We start from the raw sequence: 17392 nt of genomic DNA, 5'->3' as shown, positions 1-17392 counted from the left end.
AAAGCAAACCTCCACAGTTACCAAAGAACTGAAATAACCCCCTGTATCTTATCAGACCACCATGCTTTAAAGCTAGAATTCAACAGCAATACGAATTGCAGAAAACATACATTTGCATGGAAAATGAATGACACCCAATTGCACCATTCCTGGGTTGAGGAAGAAATAAAGAAAGAAATTAAAGACTTCCTAGAATTTAACGAGAATTTAGACACAATATACTCAAACTTATGGGACACTCTGAAAGCAGTGCTAAGAGGGAAGTTCATAGCACTAAGTGCCCACATGAAGAAACTGGAGGAAAGTCACATTAGAAAATTGACAGAACAACTGAAAGCTTTAGAGCAAAAAGAAGCAAACACACCAAGGAGGAGTAGACGCCAGGAAATAATCAACCTGAGAGCTGAAATCAACAAAGTAGAAACTAGGAAAACAGTACAAAGAATCAATGAAACAAAGAGTTGGTTCTTTGAGAAGATCAATAAGATAGACAAACCTCTAGCCAAACTAACCAAAAGGCAGAGCAAGACCATGCTAATTAACAAAATCAGAAATGAAAAGGGGGATATAACAACGGACACTGAGGAAATCCAGAGAATCTTCAGGACATACTTTGAAAATCTGTACTCCACAAAATTGGAAAATCTAAAGGAAATGCACAGCTTTCTGGATAAATGTCACTTAACAAAATTAAATCAAGATCAGATAAACAGTTTAAATCAACCTATAACCCCTAATGAGATAGAAGCAGTCATCAAAAGCCTCCCAACCAACAAAAGCCCAGGGCCAAATGGCTTCACTGCAGAATTCTACCAGAAATTCAAACAAGAGCTAGTTTCAGTACTCCTCAAACTGTTCCGCACAATAGAAGCAGATGGGATATTGCCAACCTCTTTCTACGAGGCTACAATCACTTTGCTACCCAAGCCACACAAAGATATGACTAAGAAAGAGAACTACAGACGGATATCCCTCATGAACATCGATGCTAAAATACTCAATAAAATATTGGCGAACCGAATCCAAGAACATATCAGAAAAATCATCAAACATGATCAAGTATGCTTCATCCCAGGGATGCAAGGATGATTCAACATACGAAAATCCATCAATGTAATCCACCATATAATCAAACTGAAAAAGAAAAACCATATGATCATCCCAATAGATGCTGAAAAGGCCTTTGACAAAATCTAACATCCCTTCATGATAAAGATCTTGGAGAGAACAGGAATAACAGGAACATATCTAAAGATGATAAACGCAATATACACCAAACCAATAGCCAACATCAAACTAAATGGAGAGAAACTCAAAGCGTTTCCTCTAAAGTCAGGAACAAGACAAGACTGTCCACTCTCTCCATATCTCTTCAATATTGTACTTGAAGTTCTGGCTATAGCAATAAGACAAGAAAAGGGGATCAAAAGGATACAAATAGAAAAGGATGAAGTCAAACTTTCACTATTTGCACACGACATGATAGTCTACATTAATGACCCGAAAAACTCTACCAGGGAACTCCTACAACTGATAAACACCGTCAGCAAGGAAGCAGGATACAAAATTAACTCAAAAAAGTCAGTAGCCCTACTATATACAAATGATAAATCCAATGAGAAAGAAATCAGAGAAACATCACCTTTCACAATATCTACAAGCAACATAAAATATCTTGGGATAACACTAACCAAAAAAGTGAAAGACCTGTACAATAAGAACGTTGAGACTTTAAAGAAAGAAATTAAAGAAGATACTACAACATGGAAAGATCTCCCATGCTCGTGGATAGGTAGAATTAACATAGTAAAAATGGCAATCTTGCCAAAAGCCATCTACAGATTCAATGCAATCCCTGTCAAAATCCCAACACAGTTTTTCACAGACATTTAAAGAACAATACTCAACTTTATATGGAAAAACAAAAAACCCAGGATAGCCAAAACAACTCTTTACAATAAAGGGTCTTCTGGAGGCATTCACCATCCCCGTCTTCAAGCTCTACTACAGAGCCATAGTTCTGAAAACAAAGCTTGGTACTGGCAAAAAAATAGACAGATGGACCAATAGAATCAAATTGAAGACCCTGATACTGACCCACATACCTACGAATACTTTTTGACAAAGGTGCTAAATCTATACAATGGAAAAAAGATAGCATCTTCAACAAATGGTGCTGCTACAATTGGATTCAGACATGCAGAAAATTGCAGATAGATCCATACCTGTCACCATGCACAAAACTTAAGTGCAAATGGATCAAAGATCTCAACATAAATCCAGCCACACTGAATCTTCGAGAAGAGAAAGTGGGAATTAATTATCCTTTAACAAATTGGCACAGGAGAACGATTCCTGAACATTATGCCAGTAGCACAGACATTGAGGTCTGCAATTAATAAATAGGACCTACTGAAACTGAGAAGCTTCTGAAAGGCAAAGGAAACAGTCAGTAGGACAAAAGGACAACCCACAGAATGGGAAAAGATCTTCACTGATCCCACATCTGACAGAGGACTGATTTCCAAGAAGCTAGCCACCAAAACACCAAACAATGAAATTAAAAAGTGGGGTGCAGAACTAAATAGAGAATTCTCAATAGAGGAATCTGAAATGGCTGAAAGACACTTAAGAAAGTGCTCAAAATCCTTGGCCATCAGAGAAATGCAACTCAAAACAACTCTGAGATTCCACCTCACACCTGTCAGAATGGCTAAAATCAAAAATACCAATGACAATCTATGTGGAGAAAAGGAACATTCCTCCATTGCTGGTGGGAGTGTGAACTTGTAAGACCACTCTGGAAATCAGTATGGCGGTTGCTCAGAAAAATGGGAATCAGTCTACCTCAAGATCCAGCCATTCCTCTCTTGGGTATATACCCAAATACTGCATGTTCATACAACAAGGACATATGTTCAACCATGTTCATAGCAGCATTGTTTGTAATAGCCAGAACCTGGAAGCAACCTAGATGCCCCTCAACTGAAGAATGGATTGAGAAAATGTGGTACATTTATACAATGGAGTACTACTCAGCAGAAAAAAGCAATGGAATCTTGAAATTTGCAGGCAAATGGATGGAACTAGAAGAATCCATCCTGAGTGAGGTAACCCAGTCACAAAAAGACAAACATGGTATGTACTCACTCATATATGAAATTTTAGAGAGAGCAAAGTATTACCAGCCTGTAATCCTCTTCACCAAAGAAACTAGGAAACATGAAGGACTCTAAGGGATAAATGGTCCCCAGGAATGGAAGTGGCATGAACTCCTGAACTAATTGGGAGCATGATGGTAGGGGGGAGGGAGCTGCTACAATAAGAGCATGAGAAGAGGAGGAGACGAGAGGAAATGGAGGGGCAGAAATATTGAGTTGGGGGAAGAATAGAGGAGAGAGAGCAGGATGAGAGATCCCATATCAGAGGGAGCCACTATAGGTCCGAGAAGAGATCTGGAACCAGGGAGATCTCCAGAGACCTACAAGGATGACACGATCTGACAATCCAGGCAATGGTGGAGAGGATAACCTAAAAGCCCTTCCCCTAAAATGAGATTGATGACTTCTCTTTATGCCATCCTAGAGCCCTCATCCAGTGGCTGATGGAAGCAGAGACAGACATCCACAGATATACACTGAGCTGAAATCGGGAATTTAGTTGAAGAGAGGGAGGAATGAAGAGCGAAGGGGTCTGTACCAGGTTGGAGAAACCCACAGGAACAGTTGGCTTGAACAAGGGAGAGTACATCGACCCCAGATGCTGTCGGGGAGGCCAGTATAAGACTGATCCAGACCCCTGAACATGGATGTCAATAAGGAGGCCTCTGCACTCCATGGAGCCTCTGGTGGTAGATAGTATTTTCCCTGGTGCAAGAAGGGACTTTGAGAGCCCATTCCACGTGAAGGGTTACACCCTGGCCCTGGACACATGGGGAAGGGCCCAGAACCAGCACAGGAAGATTTGGTGGACTTTGCAGAGCCCCCATTGAGGGCCCTACCCTGCCTGGGGAGTGGTGGGTGGATGGGGTGGGGGGTAGGTTGGGGGTGGAGGAGGAGGAATGGGGGTGAGGGGAGGGAGAGGGAGAAGGGACTTACATGTGAAACAAGCTTGTTCCCTAACTAGAACTAATAAATAAATTAAAAAGAAAAAAAACTCAGGCCACTGAAAACACCTTGGTATTGGCACAAAAATAGACTGGTATACCAATGGAATAGAATTGAAAACCCTGATATTACCCCACACACCTATGAACACCTGATTTTTGACAAACAATCCAAATTTATACGATGGAACAAAGAGAACATCTTCAACAAATGGTGCTGGCATAACTGATTGCAGACATGTAGAAGACTGAAGTTAGACCCAAGCATATCGCCTTACACAAAACTTAAGTCAAAATGGATCAAAGATCTCAACATAAATCCAGCTAAATTGAGCCTATTAGAAGACAAAGTGGGAAATACCCTTGAATTAATCGGTACAGGAGACTGCTTCCTGAACATAATACCAGTAGCACAGACACTGAGGTCAACAATTGATAAATGGGACCTCCTAAAACTTGAGAAGCTTCTGTAAGGCAAAGGAGACAGTCAGCAAGACAAAACAGCAGCCCACAGACTTGGAAAAGATATTCACCAACCCCGTATCTGACAGAGGGCTAATCTCCATAATATACAAAGAACTCAAGAAGCTAGTCCCCCAAATACCAAACAACCCAATTAAAAAATGGGGTACAGAACTAAATAGACAGTTCTCAATAGAGGAATCTAAAATGGCTGAAAGACACATGAGAACGTGTTCAACATCCTTACCCATCGGGGAAATGCAAATCAAAACAACTTTGAGATACCATCTTACTCCTGTCAGAATGGCTAAAATCAAAAACACCAATGACAGTTTATGCTGGAGAGGATGCAGAGAAAGAGGAACACTCCTCCACTGATGGTGGGAATGCCAACTTGTACAGCCACTGTGGAAATATGTACAGCGACTCCTCAAGAAAATGGGAATGAGTCTTCCACAAGATCCAGCAATTCTACTCCTAGTCATATACCCAAAAGAAGCATATTCATATAACAAGGACATATGTTCAACCATGTTCATAGCAGCATTATTTGTAATAGCCAGAAACTGGAAGCAGCCTAGATGCCCCTCAACTGAAGAATGGATAGAGAAATTGTGGTACATTTACACAATGGAGTACTACTCAGCAGAAAAAAAACAATGGAATCTTGAAATTTGCAGGAAAATGGATGGAACTTGAAGAAACCATTCTGAGCAAGGTAACCCAATCACAAAAAGACAAAGATGATATGTACTCACTCATATGTGGATCTGCTTTATGATACATAATAGTGACCGTGCTTTATCAGAGCTGTTTTTAATGATGTTGCTCTGAATGGTTTCCTGCCAGATGATGACTGAGAAGCTAATTTAAATAAATGGTGCCAAGTACCACAAGAGTAACAGAACTGTGCTGTTTTCTGGGATTTTGTTTTTTTACTTTTTTGTTAATGTTGTTGTTGTTTGTTTTTTTGTTTATGTTTGTTTTTTTTTAAAAAATGGAGTGTGCTGGATGTCTCTACAATTGCAGAACCTGGAAAAGCTGTTGCTGCTATTGATGCATAACATATTGTCATTATTGCTCTTTTTACATATATATATGTAAATACATATATACATATATATATATGCTAATTGAAACTCAATGTGATGAATCCAAGGTGTTTCAGTGAGTGCTCACCTGTGCATGCAAATTTGATTTCATCTTTAGTAACTAGTAAAGTTATATGCTTGCCAAAAAAAAAATAAGTGATACACTGCAAGACAAATGTCACACAATTTCAATTTTATGTGTAACCTAGAAATGATGAACTTATGGGAACAGAGAGCAGAATTGTGGCTATTAGGCTTCAATGTGGGTCTTTTAACAATGGGGACACGATTGATTTAAGGATATAAAACTGCAGCTGGTCAAGAGGCATGGACTCTCTGAAGTCTTGAGGTCTACTGAGAGCATGATAAATATGGTTGATAACAATATGCTATAATTTAAAAGTTGTGAGATAGTATACTTTAAGTGTTCTCAAAACAAAAATGATGAATATGTGTGATATAATATGTTAATTGGTTTAATTTAGCCATGCCATTGTGAACATACTGTATTCTCTATCATAATTGTGCATGACCTTATTTATGAGTTAAATAAATGAATGGAAAAAAATCTCAGGCCACTGAGGCTGGAGAAATGGCTCAGCGGTTAAGAGCACTGACTGTACTTCCAGAGGTCCTGAGTTCAATTTCCAGCAACCACATGGTGGCTCACAACCACCTTGAATGATATCTGGTACCCTCTGCTAGCATGTAAGCACGAGACAGTATACATAATAAATAAATAAAATCTCAAAAAAAAAAAACCAGTATGATCCTGCAATTCAGCAAGGTTATCTGTTTAAAAAAAAAAAAAAAAACTCAGGTCACTTTGGCTATAAAACCAGACCTCTATCTCAAAACAAAACAAAATAGAAGAGAATTAGCAAGAATTAGCATAAATACTAATTCATCTTTACCATGTAATCTATCTTTAACTTACAGGCTAATTGATGATTTTGGTTGAATGTAACTGTGTATCCACAGAGTGTCAAACCTTGACAGCTACCCAGGTACTAGGAGCCTACACAAGAAAGGAAAATGTCACTTTCTTTTCTAAAGTAAAGAATTTTTATTTTCCAAACATTGCATTTTATGGACTTAGCAGACATTAATTTCAATATAATTGGGGAGAAAACTCTATCAAACTGACAATGCTTTCCAACTGTGTCTAATATGATATATATTTATGTTTTTACTTATTTGAGATAGGATCTCACTATGCAGCCCTGCCTTCACTATGTAGTCCTGAAGCAGTTGGCCTGATAGTAAGATGCAATGTCCTTTTGAAGAGACAGTTATAGTGCCAATTAGGTGACAGCAGCCTGGAGGGTTGGAGCAGTGTTCTCCAGAAGGCAGTATTTATGCTGTGAATCAGCATCCAATAATTATGACGTCCTTACTATTTTCATTTAGAAATTAAGCATAACATAAGGAGATATGATTGTATGTGAAGGTGACAAGGGGTGGAATTGTGATGGCTATTCTTGGTTGTTAACTTGACAATATTTGGAATAAAATAAAACCTAACCTTCTGGGTACACCTGTAAAGAATTTTTCTTGATTGGATCCTTTTGAGGTGGGAAGACCCATCTTAAACCTGGGCTACACCTTTGAGTGGTAGCCTATATAAAGGACATAAAAGAAGTAAGCTTAGCTCTTTGCCTGCTTGCTCTTACTCTCATTGGCAAGTTCATTTCTGCATTGGTATTAGATCCTATTTCTTTGGGATTCTCACACATATTGAAGACTGTACCGGGGCCCCAGACCTCAGTAGGCTCCCAACCAAACCGTAGCAAAACTGACTCCATGATGGAAGTGTCATCCAGGCTGCAAAACTCAGCATACAGACAGCACCACCTGCCAAAAATAAAAACAAAGACCTAATCCATCAAATGACCTAGCTCTGGGACAGTCTCTAAATGTACTAACCGTGCTTTTTCACCTTCCGTAGTTTTGCTTCTGCCTAACTGTTCTTGTTAACTGAAGTATGTCAAATCAGGACATGGGTTTTTGTGTTTAAAAGCTCCCACTGTGAAAGGCTCAGATGTACATTGGGATCCCGAACACCCAGTGTAGTTACTGGCCAGCTAACAAAGACTTTCTGTTAGCTTAAACCCATGTCTGAGCAGTCTTCTCTGGTGCATAACCCCACACCATTTCTGGAGGTTCCATTGAGATCTCCAGAGACCAAACCTTGAGACACTGGGGAGGTCTCAGAGCCCCTTGGAGCAGGGAAGAATGTGGTGGTCTAGGGACTCCTAGGGGATGGGCAACCTGAGTTCCACATCCCCAAGATTCCCTTTGACCAATTGCTGTGTGATGCCTTGGAAGAATCTGACACCTCCATCCCAAAATAAATTAGAAAGTCACCTGGTCTGTCACTTCTGGAGGTGAGCCTGGTTAAGGTACTTTTTGTTGGGACACATAGGAAAGGTCCGACACAGCTGCTGATCCAGTGTCTGGGATCCACGTGAGACGTCACTGTAGATGAACTTTCTTGTCAGGACCATCAGCTCACAAATAATGACATGGAGATTTATTAATTATGAATGTTTAGCCTATAGCTTAGGTTTGTCCCACTAACTCATAACTTAAATGAACCCATTTCTATTCATCAAAGCCATTGCCAAGTGACTAATGGCTTTTACCTCTCCTCCTACATGTTTTGCTCTCTCTGTAACCAGCTGGCAATCCTCCTTTTTCCTTCCCTGAGACCCCTCTGTCCTAAGAAGACCTGTCTAACCTCTTCTAGTCTAGCCATTAGCCATTCAGCTCTTTATTAAACCAATAATAGTGACATAGCTTCACACAGTTTAAAGGAATATTCTGCAACACATCACTGGATCCTTCTGTCTGTTTGGGTGTATGAAGGTATGGTGGCCACACCTGCTTCTCTCTCTGTCTTTCTCTCTGTCTCTGTCTCTGTCTCTCTCTCTCTGTGTGTGTGTGTGTGTGTGTGTGTGTGTATGTGTGTGTTTGTCTCTCTTGGTGTGTGAGTGTGTGTTTATCTCTAGTGTGAGACACTCCCCCACCCCACAGCATAAGACCTGTGTTCCCTCCTGTTGGGGACCCAAATCTTTTGGCCCTGCCAGATTGCCTAGAGAACCTCCCCTTAAAAAGTTCTGTTTGCTCCGCTTGCTGAGTACTTACTTGTTTCATCACTTGACTCTTGCTCATGGTCAGGGTTGGTCCTGGTCCCCAGGTGGAAGTGATGAAGAGGCAGGCCTGTCATCCTGAGGATACCCTGATATCTAAGCAAACAGGGAGGAGAAACAGATCTCCAAGATTCCCAAGGTGTAAATTGCCTCCTAAAAAGCCCAAAGGAAGGGGAACAGTTCCCTGGGCTGAGCCCAAAGGAAAAAAAGGAAGTTCCACTCCTTCCTCTTTTATGTTTTATATCTCCATTTCAACCAGTAATCTGCATAATTGAACAACTCAAAACCCACCTTTCTCAAAACACCCCCAGGCTGGGCAGGAGGATCACTGCCAGACAATGCAGCATGGCTGCTTTGTCCTATTGATTTTCCCTATTGTCCAATACAAACCAAGGAGACAATTTTTACTAGGTTCCTTTTAGAAGGATTAAAGACAGCTGCTAAAAAGATTTCCTTTGTAACCCAGTTGGGCCCCAGATATTTAAAAGGTTACAAAAGTTTAAAAATTCAAAGTAATAAGTAGATCTCAGTTGCCTGAGGTAGCTCAAAAGGTTTTTAGCAACTTAGACCTGATTAGGACAAGACCTTTGCATAAATTGAAGACACTGTCACCTTCTCTGATGATGCAACACAGTTAGCCTTACAGATACCCAGAAAAATTTTGGTGTCTTACCCTCTGTCAGAAGAATATCTGTTGTAGAATAATCTTTTTGAACACTGTCAAGATGTGTCACTTGGATTGTTTTAATAAAAAGCTGAACAGCCAATAATTAGGCAGGATTTCTGCGGCAGAGAAGAGGCTGGGAAGAAGGATGAGGACACCAGGAAGACGTACAGCAAGCAGGATGGGCACTATGGGGATGAGGTAATAAAGCCATGAGGTAGAAAGTTAATTCAAGTTATAAGAGCTAGTCAGAAACAAGCCTAATCTATCAGCCAAACTTTCACAATTAATAATAAGTCTTGGTGTTGTAATTAGGGAGTTTGAGGGTGGGACAGAGAAAGACTAGCTACAGGTATCTCCTAGCTGAAAGTCCTGCCTCCAATCAAAAGGTACATTTGACTATATCTCAAATTTATAACAAAGAGTCTTGGGGGTACGGGCATAAACCAACCCTCCAGGACTGGCCAAACACCAAGTTCCTATAATTGTTCAACCACCAGTTCAGCTACTACTGTCTAGATTAAACAATACCCAGTGTCCCTGGACACAAAAGGGGAAATTGCAGTCCACATTGCCTGGCAGAGGTGAGTCAACCCATCTTTGCTTTTAAATGGGCAGACCCAGTGGGAGGTTACAGTGGGCAACATGCTTGGACCAGGTTTCCCAGGTTTTAAATACATTAAATGCAGACCTCTTGCCCTTCTGTCAGATGTTTCCTGGAAAAATAGAATATAAAAGGGCCACTGAGAGACTGCTGCAAGAATTACAGACCTTGGGCTACAAAATGTAAGTTAAGGAAGCCCCACTTTGTGGAAGGCTACCTCTCTTGGCTACCAGCTGAGGGGAGGCAAAAGGAGCCTGTCTCAGAGTAGGATTGCTGCCATCCTTCAGATCCCAACTCCAAAGTCTGAGAGATAGCTTCAAGAGCTCCTAGGTACAGCTGGCTATTGCTGCCTCTGGATACCAGAGTTTGTGGAAATAGCAAGGCCTCTATACACCAGCTCAGAGGGGGCACTGAGCCGCTAATCTGTTCTGAGACTAAACAAAGGCATTTGAGGCTTGAAAAACAGCTCTGACTTTGGCTCCAGTCCTAGCACTCCAGATGTTTCAAAACCTTTTCATCTCTGTCCACAAGAAAAGACATTACAAAAGGGGTTTTAACCCAAACTTTGGGTCCATGGAAACACCATTTACATACCTGTTCAAATGATTGGACCCTGTAGTCACAGGATGCCCCACTTGTCTAGGAGCTGTGACAGCTACTGCTAGTAAAATAAAAAAAGAAGCAAGCAAGCAAACAAAAACAATTTAACTCTGGGTCAAGATCATATACTCACAGCATCCCATGACACGGTTGAGGTCCTTCTCTGAGGAGTTCCAATGCTGGCTGGGTGTCTAATGACTCTGTGACCCATCCTTGAGTCTGGTTTGAGAACCCCCCCCCCCACACACACCACCAATCCTGCTGCCCTCTTCCCTGATGACAAACTGCAGGTACTCATCCCTAACTGTCAGATGAAAGATGAGAACAGGTACATGGGAGCTGCAGCAGTTACTTTAACTGAATTGATTTGGGCCCAAGACAGGTACCTCAGCCCAGAGAGAACTGACTGATCTGCCCCATGCTCTCAGCTGGGGAAAAGGAAAGCCCAATACCACATACATGGATCGTCACTATGTTTTTACTACCACACATGTTCATATATGATCTATAGAAAACAAGGGTTTCTCACTGCTGGGAAACACAATACTAGAAAATATTGGCCTTCCTAGAGGCTATTTGGCTTCCCCTACAAATTGCTGTCATCCACTGCCAGCCCACTGACCTGGCTGCTCAACAAAGTATTGATGACAAACTTCTGATAACATACCCTTGACTCAGTGCTGCCTGAGATTCCATGGTAAAGAAGAAATGGAGAGCTCAAACCCACAGGATGATGAAGGATACCAAAGGGAAAGATCATTCTCCCAAAATCAACAGGCAGGACTCTGATAACTGACTTTCACCAGACTATTCATCTAAGGTCCACGAAAGTTTCTGAGTTGCTCAAATCAAGGTATGTTTTACCTAGACTGGACAACCTAGTGTGGGACACCTCAGCCAGATGCCAGGTTTGTGCTCAAGTAAATCCAAAACAGAGAGCCCTAGTCTGTAGTCACACTAGGTAATACCTTACCTGTATCTGAGGACAGTGGGGGGTTAGACCATGACCCTGTATTCATACCCAAAGTGCAAAACATAAGACTCAGGAAGAGGTAGAGGGGCAGGGAGTGGAAGAGCTCAGGACCCAATGAAACCTTCATGTCAATAGGATCATAGTCCAGAGATGGTCCATTTGGCAGCAGCAACTGTGGCTTCTGCTTTCTTGACCTGGGTGTAGTGGATCCATTGTGTGATGCCAGTGTGATGCCTCACTGCCATAGGAGTGGAGAGAATCACCTCGTAGGGCCCTTTCCAGGCTAGTTTAAGTGCCCACTTGACACCGATGGTATCACTGAACTTGAACAAGGGGAAACTTGTGGTGGACTCACAGATCAGCTGGGTCCCTAATGCAGTCCAATGAATTGCCTGTGTGTAGGACTGGAGGATGCATAGTGACTTGTGAAAGGAATGATTAGAGAGTTCTGCCAGTTGCCAGTTTCTGAGCCTGGGAAGCAGTGAGGGAGGTCTTCCAAACTAATCTCACGGAGGGTAAATCTCTCCGTATATAGGGTGCAGCAGGCTGAAGCAAAGCAAAGGATGGAAGTCTATCCATCCTTCTCTGGACTCTAATGATAGAGTTTTGTTAGACTTTGTTTTAATGTCTTGCTTATTCTTTTTAACCTGCCCAGAACTCTCAAGTCTGTATATACATCTAGAGCTTTGGCCATTAATTCAGAGGATTTGACTATGAAAGCTGGGGCATTGTTGGATCTCATTTCTAGGAGGAGGTCAAATCAGGAGACCAGTTCCTGGAGAGTTGAAGCTATTTGAGCAGTTTCAGTCCAGGTGGGGAACACTTCTACCCACCTAAAAAAGATATCTATAAAAAATGGCAAATATTTTATCTCCCCCAGCAGGTCAGGTCTTGTATGAAGTCAGTTTCTGCAGAGTTTATTGGGGTGTTGGCTTCTCATTTGGACCCTACCCACTGTATTCAGGCCTGGACTGGAAACTGAGGAAGACAGATACAGTGAAGGTATTATGTACTGTGACTATAGACCAGAAATCCATATCTTGACCTTTATTTGCTGAGGCCCAAGTATCTGGTTGTATGAAGAAAGGAACAATGTGAAGGTATATCTTTTTGAAACAGGAATACAGAGTTTACAATTCTATGTATGCCCTACAGTTGGGCCCCCTAGTTTCTAGAAACCAGGGGCTTTCCACTGAAAAACCTGGGATCATATAACTGAGGCTATCAGAAAAATTCATTTAAAAAGATTGGGAAACAGGGAAAACCTGGGGAATCAGACTCCATGCCACAGGAAGGGACCCTAGAGATAGAGTTCATCACTCACAGCCAGAAATCAGGGAGAATTGCTGGTTATGTTTAGACTGTACTACAGAGGGATAAGAACTAACCAGACTGTCAGCCCATTGACTGACAACTCACTATAATGGGGACAGCTCAGATTAATGTTTGAGAACTTACAAGGAGATGAAACTTATCTAATATCCCAAACCTTTAACCTAGGTACTTCCCTTATTCTGATGCCTGCTACTCTGTATTATGAGTTAATTCATCTGGATAACAGCAATACTACTGAGCCCCTGAGACTACATGATGGGTGTGTACCAATAGTTTTACTAAATGTGCCTCTTCTGATGCTTTCCAAACTAACTAGACAGGTTGACCTGACCTAGAGATATTAAAACAACAGTTGAGTCCCTTGCAGGAACGATCATACAAAATTGGAGGAGAGCCTTAGACTTATTTCTCATGAGTTAAGGGGGACTATATGGCTCAGGGGAAAACCTGTTGTTTCTATGCCAATCAATCAGAAGTAATTAGAAAAAATCTGTCACGGCTGGAGAAAACCAAAAAAGAGATTGCCTTCATTGGAGTTTCTATTGCTCTGAAGGGACACCATAAACACAGCAACTCTTATAAAGGAAAACATGCAACTGAGGTTAGCTCACAGTTCAGAGGTTTAGTCCATTTAATTCATAGTGGGTGGCAGAGGTGATGCTGGAGAAGGAGATGAGAGTTCTACATCTTGACTGGCAGGCAACTGGAAGTGAACTGTAACACTGGGCATAGCTTAAGCATAGGAGACCTCAAAGCCAACCCTCACAATGACACACTTCCTCCAGAAAGGCCACACCTACTCCAACAAGGCCACACCTCCTAATAGTACCACTCCCTTTGGAGGCCATCTTTCAAACCACCACAGACATTAACCATACAATTGGTACCAGTCTATCGTCTCTTGGTCCCCTTGCTAACTACTCTGATATCAGCACTAGCTGGGCCTTTAATTGTCATTCTGATTGGATTAGTAGGCCTTGCATCTTAATCTATTTGGCCAATTATATGTTTAATAAAATTAATGGTCTTTAGGGTCAACTCAAACTCTTTAGAGCAGGATAACTCCCATGACTTAACTCATTCACTAAGATCAATGGGGAATATAACAGGACCCCAGACTTAGAAGGCCCCCAGACCTTAGCACAACTGACTCCATGATGAAAAGGTTATTCGGGCCATAAAACTCAGCACATAGATAGAACCACCTGTCAAAATGAAAACAAAGACCTAATTCATCAAAGTCCATAGATCTGGGAAAGTCTCTAAATGTACTAACCTTACTTTTTGGCTTCTGTAGTTCTGCTTCTGGCTATTCTTCTTGTTAAATGAACTATGTCAACCCAAGACATAGTTTTTGTGCTTAAAAGTTACCCTGAGATAGGGTTGGGGCTACTCTGGGATTCCCAAACACTCAGTGTAGTTGCAAGCTAGCTAACAGATTTTCTATTGGCTTAAACCCATGTTCAAGCAGCCTTCACTTATAGCTACCTCCAACAAAGACCAGCTAAGACATTCATTCTAAGACTTTTCACCAAGAGAAAGCCATTGTTGGAGTAATCAGACCAAAAATTGTAAGCCACTATAAGAAATCACACATACCACACAATGAATATACATAAATACATTTGTTCTGTTTCTCTAGAGAACCCTGACTAATATAGGCCACTTTAGCTATAAAGCCAGATCTCAATCTCAAAACAAAGAAAAAAGTGAATTAATAAGCAGTAGCACAAATAGTAATTCATCTTAACCATGTAATACAATTTGCAGCTTTAATTTCCAGGCTAATTGATGTTTTAGGTTGAACACAACTGTCTATTCAATATGTGACAAATCTTGAAGTTACCTAAGTACAAGGATCCTATATAAGAAAAGTGTCAAATTTCATTTCTAAAGTTAAGAATTTATATTTTTCTAGACTTTGGGTTTTAGGGACTTAGAAGATATCAAGTTCAATAAATTTTGGGGGGGGCAAGTCAGACTGGGAATTTTTCTTAAGTGTTCTTAATCTGGTATTTATTTATTTGAGACAGGATCTCACTATGCATCCCTTGCTCACCTGGAACTCATCACACAGACCAGCGTGGCCTTGAACTCACAGATACTCACCTGCCTATCTGCATTATGAGTGCTGGTATTAAAGGTGTGCACCACTATGCGCTACCTAACTAGATACCTAAAATAAGTCAGATTTTTTCTTCTTCTTTGTAACAAGCAATCAGACCTTAGAAGGCCTCCAAACCTTAGCACAACTGACTCCATGATGGAAGTACCCTTCAAGCTGTAAAACTGAACATGTAGACAGTACCACCTGCAAAATTGAAAACAAAGGCTTAATTCATCAAAGTGTATTGTTCTGGGACAGTCTCCAAAAGTACTAACCTTGAATTTTGGCTTCTGTAGTTCCACTTCTGGCTAACTGTTCATGTTAACTAAGGTATGTCAACCCAGAATACTGTTTTTGTGCTTAAAAGCTCACCCTGAAAAAGGTTTGGGGCCACAGTGGCGTCCTGAACACTCAGTGTAGTCACAGACCTGATAAAACACTTTCTGTTGACTTAAACCCATGTCTGAGCAGTTTTCTCTGGTGCATACCCCACAACATTTTTTTTTTCAGACAGCGTTTCTCTATGTAGCTTTGGAGTCTGTCCTAGAACTCACTCTGTAGACCAGGCTGCCCTCGAACTCACAGAGATCCACCTGCTTCGGCCTCCCGAGTGCTGGGATTAAAGGCATGCACCACCACCGCCCGGCTTCCCACAACATTCTTAAAGGCTGGTTTTTCTTCTAGATGGTAGCTACCATTTTGGCTTTCCACACAGAGAATTTTACACTGGTGCTTATTCCATGGCCACATCCCTTATGTACTTAATAAGTATCTCAGTGGATGGGGCTCAGACATCACTTTTTCTGTGATGTCCCACTGAAGATTATGATAAGTCAAAGCACTCTTTTTATATTATTGTTATTTTGACATAATCTGATTTTATATTATATTTTGTTATCATTCAAATATATATCAGTTATCACATGTTTTATAAAGAACTTTTCATTCTAACATTACTTTTTGCTATTTAAATGTTATTCTAAAGTAATCCCTCCATTATTGTAATGGAGAAAAGCATCATTTCATGGTTTCTTTGTTCACTGCCAGTATTTTTATCCCAGGGTTCTCCCTTTCTTACTTGGTATGAGAGGAAGAAACAGGGCCTCACAGAGGAGATGCATCCATGATTCTGTTGTCTTAGTAACGGCTCTGCTTCTCATCTCTACTGAGTGATTCAGCCCAGGCAGGGACTTTGTGCTTGGCAACCAGGAACAGGTAATAGCCTACCTTCCTCTTTGTTGTTCATTGCTAAGAGGCTGAGACAAAAAGATAATGATGGTTGCCAGGGAAACCAAAGCTGAGTCGTTCAAAGCCATGAGGGAGAAAATGTCAAGTATAACACAAAATGGATGGCAGATCCATTTTCATCCACCCACAATCATGGACTGAGACTCTTATGTGTTCATTAGAAGGGTTTTGTTGTGTACACATAAGGGATTCTTCCTGACATAATGAATGGTCAGAGAAAGTGACACAGGAAAAGCAGAGAACCCAGACAGTAATGGGAGAAATATAATTTTTAGAAATCATATATTTCCTTTTAAGACTCATTTTGATATCCACATTCTAATTTAACCCATATTTATATAGAATTATCAAGCAAGCCTTACCTGAAAGAAAATACAGATTCTTCTTTTCTTTTTGTTTATTAATAATTTCCATTAGGACATATTTGAGCCCCAGGAACCTATGACGCTTTCTGGTAGCTCTGCCTTTATTATAAAAGTGGCACCTCCTGTACAAGATGCAGGCCAGCATCAGTTTAAAATTTGGTGTAGAAAGCCAAAATGGCAGCTACCATGCACACACACACACACACACACACACACACACACACACACACACACACACACCCAATGCAGCATTATAAAAAAATCACAGAAATCAATCTGCACATCCCAGATGTCAGGAACACAGAGTCTCTACCATAAATTGGGAAAGCATGCATAAGAATGAAATTAAGGGAGCAGGAAGATTGATTCAGGGGAAGAATAGAACAGAGCAAGAAAAGAGATACCATAATAGAGGGAGCCATTACAGGTTTAAAGAGAAATCTGGCACTAGGGAAATATCCAGAGATCTACAAGGATGACACCAACTAACAATCTAAGCAATAGTGGAGAGGCTACCTTAAATGCCCTTCCCCATAATGAAATTGAATACTACCTTATATGCCATTTTAGAGCCTTCACCAGTAGCTGATGGAAGCAGAAGCAGAGGCAGACACCCACAGCTAAACATTGAGCTGAACTCCTGGAATCCAATTGCAGAGAGGGAGGTGTGATGAGCAAAGAGGTCA

General features: G+C 41.0%; 1 non-coding gene across 5 annotated transcripts in view; it reads right to left on the bottom strand.

Annotated features, from left to right (window-relative positions):
- Positions 1-17165, bottom strand: part of LOC103162746 — a 29332-nt gene extending 12167 nt beyond the window's left edge. The window contains exons 1-7 of one of the 5 annotated variants that reach the window (XR_004771390.1): positions 16704-17165; positions 16172-16349; positions 15229-15297; positions 9484-10736; positions 8806-8906; positions 8026-8168; positions 6596-7512 (exon numbers count right to left, since the gene is read on the bottom strand). This is a non-coding gene — a transcript (endogenous retrovirus group K member 6 Pol protein). Of the gene's footprint in view, positions 1-6595; positions 7513-8025; positions 8169-8805; positions 8907-9483; positions 11723-15228; positions 15298-16171 lie in introns of those variants that run through there. The other 4 variants (XR_004771389.1, XR_004771392.1, XR_004771391.1 and 1 more) reach the window with 4 other exon arrangements.
- Positions 17166-17392: the final 227 nt, after the last annotated feature.

This window comes from Cricetulus griseus, chromosome X (assembly GCF_003668045.3).
Source record: "Cricetulus griseus strain 17A/GY chromosome X, alternate assembly CriGri-PICRH-1.0, whole genome shotgun sequence".
Taxonomy (NCBI): Eukaryota; Metazoa; Chordata; class Mammalia; order Rodentia; family Cricetidae; genus Cricetulus; species Cricetulus griseus.
This window is presented reverse-complemented; position numbering and strand designations above follow the sequence as displayed.